The sequence below is a fragment of the Nanorana parkeri genome, unplaced genomic scaffold (genome assembly GCF_000935625.1).
Source record: "Nanorana parkeri isolate BGI_ZX_2015 unplaced genomic scaffold, ASM93562v1 scaffold1178, whole genome shotgun sequence".
NCBI lineage: Eukaryota > Metazoa > Chordata > Amphibia > Anura > Dicroglossidae > Nanorana > Nanorana parkeri.
This window is the reverse complement of record NW_017307446.1, coordinates 64,838-71,181: the sequence shown is the minus strand read 5'-3', so window position 1 is coordinate 71,181 and position 6,344 is coordinate 64,838. Positions and strand designations below refer to the sequence as shown.

Genomic DNA, 6,344 nt, shown 5'->3' with positions numbered 1-6,344 from the left:
TACCCTACAAACACAAAACAGCACCCTCACCTGCTCACGCCACTCTGCAAGCAATTAACCTTCCCGCTATCGCCTTATTTGTACACACACCCATCCTCGTTCTCAACACTCTGCCATCCCCCTATCTCCACTCTCAACACCCACCAGCACATCTGCATGCCCCACACGTTCCTGCATACCATCTCATCCTGACCACTGCACCCACTTCCCTATGACCATGCCATTATCCCATTACCCTCTGCTTCCACATACACAACCCTGCCTGCTCTGAAACAGTCACACTTTTGCTTGTTAACTTATGTTAATAATGCTTTATTCTTAAAAGAAAATGTAAATGATCAACAGTGATTCATTAAGCACACCAAATAATTCTATATTTTTATAGCAACGGTACTTGGCAAATACTGTATATTATTGCTGTCTTGTCTTCCTGACTCAAATACATAAATAAGGAATATACAGTATATATGCTTGTATGTCTGTATAAATTCTTTACATCTAATTCCCCACAATATGCACAAATCGGAGACTTCCTGGCAATTTGCTTGGTACAAAAAGACAGATAGGGACTTCCGAATGTTTTAAACATTATTTAAATACTGTTATTACAATAATTAAGTTGTCAATTCAGTGGAAAATCCATCCATCTGCTGAAGACTATCCACAGTCTTCCATTTAAGGTTAAGCTTCTTCTGCACACGCCCAACCAATAACCAAATTACCCTTCTAACCACTGTGTGAAATTGAAGGAAACCTTTACATGACTGTAGACAGCTGACACTTGAGCAGCAATTTAAGCCTTTTTAGGAATCCAGATGATGTGAGGACATCCTGACAAAGCCTCGACTTCATATTTAGATTGTTTTTAGTTTAGCAGGAAACTAGACCAGAATGAATCACAGTTGATCCACTCTCATTAACAACAAAATGAGTGTCTCTGGTTGAGTAACAGTTAAAGAAAAACAGACCTGGTCTGTTGCTCAGTGGACCAAGTCCTCTTTTCTGATTTTGGAGCACTTCATGCTTCCTTCCGCAGACGAGCTCTATGGGGATGCTGACTTCATTTTCCAGCAGGACTTGGCACCTGCCCACACTGCCAAAAGCACCAAAACCTGGTTCAATGACCGTGGGATTACTGTGCTTGATTGGCCAGCAAACTCACCTGACCTGAACCCCATAGAGAATCTATGGGGCATTGCCAAGAGAAAGATGAGAGACATGAGACCGAGCAATGCAGAAGAGCTGAAGGCCGCTATTGAAGCATCCTGGTCTTCCATAACACCTCAGCAGTGCCACAGGCTTATAGCTTCCATGCAACGCCGCATTGAGGCAGTCATTGCTGCAAAAGGGGCCCAAACCAAGTACTGAGTACATATGCATGCTTATACTTTTCAGAGGTCCGATATTGTTCTATGTACAATCCTTGTTTTATTGATTGCATGTAATATTCTAATTTTCTGAGATTGTGGATTTGGGGCTTTCATGAGCTGTAAGCCATAATCATCACAATTATGACAAATCACGGCTTGAACTATCTTGCTTTCCATTTAATGAGTCTATCTCATATATTGGTTTCACCTTTTAAGTTGCATTAGTGAAATAAATGAACTTTTGCACGATATTCTAATTATTTGAGTTTCACCTGTACGTTCCCCGGAGTTCCTAGCAGTAATAGCACTTACTGTTGCTGACTGACAATGCTAAATCACTGACTTGCAATTAGCAGCAGCATCTCCAGTTGGCCGTGTACATTCATTCAGTTGGCCACTGGACTGCCTATCTGGTAGTCCTCCTAGGCAGTCCAAAAGCCAACTATAGAAGCTCACATGGCAGGCTGACAAGGCTGGTGCTAACTGTGAGGCAATAGTTTAGTGTTGTCATCCTGAAACAGAAAGTTAAGAAACTCTGGTTAAGAAACGTTTCAAAAGATTCACAAATGTTATCTGCTTAGTAAAATTGTATACAGTGAAGCATGAAGATAAACATACTGAAAGAGAGATTTGGGGTTTAAATAGACAAAAAAGAGGCACTCTACTCACAGTTAGTTTTGGATGGAATGAAGTAGGGCTTGGTCCTCTTTTGGATCTTTGCTCCTACCTATGATTCTGGGAAGGATATCTCCTACCACCCCTAGTTCTGTTGTAGCAACTTGAACTCAGGTTTTGCTAGGTGTATTTTTCATATAATACTACAGAGAATCCTCCAGTGGACCAACAGCGCTAACATTATGGTATTACCTGTGTACTAGTGGATTCTTTATATTATTTGTCATAATAATTTTACTAGAGACCTATCTGCTATTATTGTATGAATAGTACATGTCATAAAACGCAACTGTATGGTGTCAATTGTGTTAGATGGTTTAAAGCAGCTAGTATGGGGAACATATCTGTGCACTATTTAAAGTGTAACTAAACTAAAGATTTAGAAATGGTAATTGTACCTAAGCAGTACCATGAAAAAATATATTTTGTCTTGAATGCCTTCTCAAAAATATAATATATATAATATGTGAGGGTGCCTACACACTCCTGGGCCAAAACCCTAATAGCTGTATATCTTCAGAGTGTGAGAGCTAATGCATTGTGCTTCTGACTGCTAGTCTCATCAAATTTGGAGTTAGATTTGGTCACTATTGTTCTGCTAATTGGTCTCCTAGATGAATACTCTGACATAAAGAAACCAAACCCAGCCTCTACCGAAATCGCCACCTCCATATAGAGACACAGGGGTTGATTTACTACAGCAAAATAGAATGTTCACTTTGCATGGGAATTTTCACTTTGCAGGTTAAGTTTTCCCTTTAGTTAGTGAATGATGTGAAGCTCTGCTGACTTCCAAAACCCAATCATGATTGGGTATTCTTTGCAAAGTGACATTTCACCACACTCCTCAAACATAGGGCAAATGTCTTTGCATAGTGAACAGCCATGTGGCCCAATACTAGTTACTGGTCCTATGTCCTCTGCCTGACGTATTTTTTGAACAGATTCCAGACTTCAGTTCCTCTTTAATAAGGTAAAGGGCAACATGCCAAAAGCCTTGAGCTACTGTTTGTCAGTTGAAATTTTGTTGGTTTCAGAGGGTTACTGCATGTTACAAATCATCATTACTTTTATGCTGTTTTACTAAATAGGCCTAATGCAGTAACTTAAAGCAATGAAAGAGGGAATCATTATGTTGTGTTTCAACATTAGTATCTTAGCATTCAATGATGACGTAAAGGTGACACCAGATAAGTGTGGAGAAAAGCCGATATGACAGATAAGTGTCAGGAAGGGTGTCCCCACCTCTAAAATCCCTGACTTTAGGTAAATTGATGTAAAGTGCTTTGTGTTGTTCAATGACCTCATTTTTAATTATACATGCTAGGGACTGCATGTAAAGTAGAAATGCTTCAGAACACATATAATTGTACATGTATCATCTCAGCTTTCATTGTGAATACACACATTTACTTATTTGGGGATTGAATGAGGCATCATGTAGCTGTCACACTAAGACAAGAGGCGAAGAAAAAACAGCAATAGTGACTTTTATTAGTGGTTAAGGATGGATTAAAATATATAGCAGTATTATTCCAGACTCACTTTTGTTTACATAGAGATAGAATTTTTTTCAGGAGCATGCCCAATTATTCTGAACAGGGATCAACAGAGGAGCTGAGTGATTTCAGGGAACTGAACCAATGAACCCCCTTTACCAGTGCACCACTTACTGGGCAGATTTCCAATGTCTGCTTGGCAGAGCAGATTTCACTTGCTGCTGAATTGATTTTATAGAATTGATGCGTGCTCGGATCTATCTATTACACATACTAATATACATATGTGACATGCATGCTTAGAAAAGGTGATATTTACGGACCTGCTTTTACTTACCTAAATAAAAAAGTTAATAACTTCATATTTAGTATATGATGATTCCTTTCCATATACAATGGATGGACTCCTGCTGGAGTTCCCCTTTCATGGCTGTGCAAACAAGCAGGTTGGGGAGGACTACTTCAATTTCAAGAGTCAGTGACCTTTTACCTGATCTGGTTCTGCAGACCCAAAGACCAGGGGTTCCACTTTGGATATGAAAACATTACAGCCAGCAGGCATGTGTTGTGGGTAGATAAATCTGAAAAGCAAAGTATTCCAAGGTGCTTCTAGCAATGTCAAAGTGTCACAAATAATGCTGCTTTACAAATACTATCAGATACTGAATAAGACAGTCCACTTCCCAGTGGCTGGCAGCTCTTTAAAAGATAAGAAAATATAGCAACATATGTAAAAAAAAAATGGTCTTGTTAAGCAAGGTCATATATTTGTTATAAAAAGAACATGAGTGACTTCTCACAAGATATGTATAAACAGCATGTAAATACACAATCCGAGTGGCAGACCATCAGGGTTCAACTCAACACAGTCTACACTCTACACAGCCCACATGGCACGATGGATTCTAACGGCTGATGCATTTCCAGGGACCTGATCCATTCATCAGACCCGGAGGAAGGGGGGCAGGACACCAGAAACATATGCTTTGTGGACATCCTTAGTAATATACACCATTTTACATAAAATCCACAGTAAATGTTGTCAGTAAAACCTTTTTGTAATTTCTAAATAAAGTTCCCCCAACACCTTACAAAGGTGGAATGACATCTATTTGTCTTTTATACACATCCTATGCTATATCCTTAAACTATTCAATTTTTACAAAATACAATTTTGATACGGGCAGCCTAGATGTCCTCTCTCCCCTCCCCAGCAGTATTTTTTTATTTTCTCATCTTCACTACATAGATGACGGCTGCTCCACTTTCTGTGTACTTTTTAAATTAATAGGATTGTGTATTAAATGCAGTAAAAAGTGGTAGAATTGCAGTTTTCTAGCAAGGTGTAATCATTTGAAAGGCCTTTTTGCAGAGTGATTTATAGACTTGTAGCTTCATTGCCAGCTGTCATTGTTCTAGTACAGATTATAAAATGTAGTTTAAACTGTAACTGTTTCAAAAGGACACAACAAAAAATCATGTATTTAGTATTCATTGAATGCCTACAAATGCTTCATGTAAATGATGTTGTGAAAGGTAATGTTGGAATATTCCATCATCTGGATATTGAACTTAGTGGATCCCTACCCCTTCAACTTTTGATTCTAGACCTCACAGTTTGGTGGTATACCTTTCTACAACATGAATTAAAAAGAAAACAACACATTCAACATTTGTTGTGACCAATGTTATCACTATATAAGGTCTTATCTATTGTTATGCTTCACATTGAGCCTGCGTTGCCCCATACTACCTGATAACCTAATAAGTCCTAATAATAACTTTTATGTGAAAAGCCAGCTAAATGAACAATAGTTTACAGAACAGCTAATGGGAATTGCAAGCTAGAAAATGTGATTCTCATCTACACAAGTCAGAACAACCTCGCAGTCATGTTCATTAAACTGTTCATTAAACCTAAGAACAAGCATGTAATATATTAGAGCTTATTGGTCCTTAGATGTGGTGGCTGCATTAGTTTCCTTTTTTCCCTCTATTTTTCCCTGGTGATCCTGCCTGTAGCACATTTTACTGTACTGTATTTATGAAAAAGCAGTGTTGTTAGCCTAGGAAGGAAGTGTGTTAGGACATATTAGTTTATATGAGGGTTTACAGTATAGTTAAGTTCATATTAGGGTTTATAGAAACTTTAATGTTAGAGCACATTTTGAGTGTCTTCCTGTGCTCCGCAGTTTACAACAGCTGCAAGGACAAACACAAGAATGTGGTTGTTGAATTCCAATTTTGCCCTTTACCAAAATACAACATTTTCTTCATGAACACATGCTTAGAAAACTCCTCATATGGTGTATGGAGTGAGTATTTTATAAATAGTAGAGGCGGTCTGAAATGGAAATTTCAAAACCGAAACGAAACCAAAATTAAAAAAATTGTCAAGCCGAAACCGAAAATGTTTTTCATTTTATTTTTTTCACATTTTTAAAATATTTTATTTTTATTTATTTTTTATAAACTTTTACATTTTTTATATTTATTTTTATTTATTAATTCATTTTCTATTAAATATTGATTTTTACTTTACTTTTAGGGGCTTTGGGGAAATATTAGGGGTCTAAACATTCCCCTGATATTTCCCTTTTAAAATAGAAAAAGAGATTGAGGACACAATGTCCTCATCTCTTTTTCTGCAGCCCCAGTTATCAATGAACAGGAATCCTCTATCTTCTTGTGTTCCTGTTCATTGATAACATGAGAACATTGTATGTTTACTATAACTACAACTATGAATGAACAGGAGATGATGTAGATCACTTCCTGTTCATTCATAACTGAGGATATA

General features: G+C 37.7%; 1 long non-coding RNA gene across 1 annotated transcript in view; it reads left to right on the top strand.

The window, feature by feature from the left end:
* The window catches only part of LOC108796835, a 23,983-nt gene extending 19,756 nt beyond the window's left edge, over positions 1-4,227 (top strand). The window contains exon 4 of the long non-coding RNA XR_001941836.1: positions 4,216-4,227. This is a non-coding gene — a long non-coding RNA (uncharacterized LOC108796835). The remainder of the gene's footprint in view (positions 1-4,215) is intronic.
* The last annotated feature ends 2,117 nt before the right edge of the window (positions 4,228-6,344 follow it).